This window comes from Pan paniscus, chromosome 1 (assembly GCF_029289425.2).
Source record: "Pan paniscus chromosome 1, NHGRI_mPanPan1-v2.0_pri, whole genome shotgun sequence".
NCBI lineage: Eukaryota > Metazoa > Chordata > Mammalia > Primates > Hominidae > Pan > Pan paniscus.
In genome coordinates, this window is record NC_073249.2 from 58,649,628 (window position 1) to 58,652,925 (window position 3,298).

Below are 3,298 nucleotides of genomic sequence, written 5' to 3' on the forward strand. Positions count from 1 at the left end.
TTCAGATAAAAACACAGTCCCATATATTCACTTTCAAGTTAGAAATAAATGTGTATTGCCACTGAAAAAAAAATCCCAGGTTTTTAATGTAAAGCATTAGCATTAGTTGATTAATTCAAATTCAATAAATATATACTGAATATCTAATTGCCTTAATATTTACTAATTTTGTGGGAAAAAGTTGACTTATTATATTACCTAACATAGTTAAGCTCTTAGGCATTTTATTTATCATGCACAATAATACACAAACTAACACATGTACATCAATAACTGAAAAAAATTAAAGGAAAGATGGTAAAAATATATATGATTACTCATAGAAAATTAAAATCATATTCACCACAGGCAGTGTGTGGTATCAGGAGAACATTTTCTGGACAGATGCCATGGGAGGTGTTTATTTCAAGACAGTATCAGATGCGTGGAGAAAAAGACATGTAACTGATTTTTATTTTGCATGAAAATAGGCCTATCTAAATAATAACATTTCCAGCCTCCTGTAAAACTAAAGGAGGTCAATGAAATGCATGTGAAGTTTTGGTTTAGAAGTTATGGGAAAGCCTCTTATTAGGAGCCTGACATCATAGAAGCCCTTTTGTCTTGTCTCCATTTCTGTCTACAGTATATCTGTACCATGGACATGTTGGATAGAACTTTAGCAGGTCTCTGGCATAATGAAATGATTTTTAGGTGTCACCTGCTAAGAAAAGATAAGCAGAAAGAAAGGAGTATAGAATCTAGTTCTTGGTTGCCCTCTGCTAAACTAATTCTTTATTGGAAAAAGAAAAAGAAAACCTCCTCCTTCTTTTGAACTATTGTTATTTCTCATTTTTGTTACTGGTAAGCAAAAACATGTACTATTGGTGGTTAATTCAGAAATGTTTGATTTATTTAGCATCTTTCTGTGAAGATTTTGTTTGAGAGTTTTGACTAAATAAAATGCATGTAATCTCAAAATTTAAGAAAGTAATAGGTGTGTTTGAATTGAAAGACAAAATAATTCCTCTACTTTTTTTCTAACCTATAAAAATGTTTTCAAATTAATTTTTTAAAAACTTAACAGAAATCTATCTATTCTATTAACACATTCCCTCCATGTTTTTTTAAATGCTATTATTAGTTCTAGGATTTTATACCTATGGCAAAAAAATATGATTGAATATAAATTTTAAATTTATTTTATAAGAGTGGCATTCTGTTCCTTATTTCTATAAGTGTGTGCATGTATATATATATATATATATATATATATACACATACAGACACAGACATATATGTATATACACACATAATAGTTTTTATTATTAGTATACTAGCATAGTCTCATTCCAAAGTTTCACAGGTTTGATTTGGTCTACATAGTACATTAAATAAATAGGACACATAGTAGATAATAATGACAAAAAATATCTGGTACAATATACCAAGTACTATTCTAAGTACTTTGGTATTAGTACTAAGTATTTTTGTATATTAACTTTTGTAATTCTAATTATAACTCTTTGAGGAAGAAAGCATTGCCAACAGCTGCCAAACTGGGATGAGTAAACTGAAGAATAGAGATTAGGTAACTTTCCTAAGCTAATAGCAGCATTGAATTTGAAATTGGGTTGGTAGGTCTCAGAGTTTATACTCTTAATGATCACTCTCTATTTACCTTTTGCTTCTCATTCTCCTTTTTTTTTTTTTTAAAGAAAAAGCAATTTTTATTTTAGATACAGGATACATAAGCAGGCTTGTTACATGGGTGTTTTGCACCTAGGTAGTAAGGCTAGTGCCCCCAAGGTAGTTTTTCCATCCACTGCTCCCTCATTCCCTTCTGCCTTTAGTAGTCTACATACCTATTTTTCCCATGTTTTATGTTCATATGTGCTCAATGTAGCTCTCACTTAAAAGTGGGACAATGTGGCATTTGGTTTTCTGTTCCTGGGTTAATTCACTTAAGATTATGACCTCAGGCTCTATCAATGTTGCTGCAAAGGACATGATTTCATCATTTTTTATGGATGCATATTATTCGGTGATATGTATGTACCAAATTTTCTTTATCCAGTCCACCACTGATGGGAACCTAGGTTGATTCCATGTCATTACTATTGTGAAACTGGGTTGATTCCATCTCCTTGCTATTGTGAATAGCATGGCAATGAACGTACAAGTACATGTGTCTTTTTGATATAATAATATATTTCCCTTTGGGTATACACAGTAATGGGATTGCTGGGTTGAATGGTTGCTCTGTTTTAAGTCCTTTGAGAAATCTCCAAACTGCTTTTCACAGTGGCTAGACTAATTTTCATTTCCACCAAGAGGGTATAAGCATTCCTTTTTTTTTTTTTTTTTTAGCAGCATTGCCAGCATCTGTTGTCTTTTAACTTTTTTATAATAGCCATTCTGACTGGTGTGAGATGGTATCTCATTGCGGTTTTCATATGTATTTCTCTGATGATTAGTGGTACTGAGCCTTTTTAATGTTTTTTGGACACTTGGATGTCTTCTTTTGAGAAATGTCTGTTTATGTCCTTTGCCCATCGTTAAAGGAGTTATTTGGTTTTTTGCTGGTTGATTTGAGCCAAACAAATCCTAAACAAAAAGAACAAAGCCATAAGTATCACACTTCTCTACATCAAAATATACTATAAGGCTGCAGTTACCAAAACAGCATTGTATTGGTATAAAAATGGACGTATACACCAATACAACAGAATAAAAATCTCTGAAATAAAGCCACATACCTAGGACAATCTTATCTTCGACAAGGCTGACAAAACCAAGGAATGGGGAAAGGACTCTCCATTCAAAAAATGGTGCAGGGAAAACTTGCTAACCATATGCAGAAGAATGAAGCTAAACCTATATCTTTCACTATACACAAAAATTAACTCAAGATGGATTAAAGATTTAAATGTAAGACCTCAAACTATAAGCATCCTAGAAGAAAACTAGGAAATACATTTGTTGATATCAGACTTGTCAAATAATTCATGACTAAGTCCTCAAAAGCTATTGCAACAAAAACAGAAATTGACAAGTGGGACCTAAAGAGCTTCTGCACAGCAAAAGAGACTATAAATAAGCAGACAACCTACAAAATTAGAGAAAATATTCACAAACTATGCATCTGACAAAGGTCTTATATCTAGAATTTATAAGGAATTTAAACAAATCTTTGTCCTTTTCAGTTCACTCAATGGGATGTTACCAGAAAGGGATTCCAATCCAGACCCCAAGAGAGATTCTTGGATCTCGTGCAAGTTACTTTTTCAGAGTAAAGTGAAAATAAGTGTATCAAGAC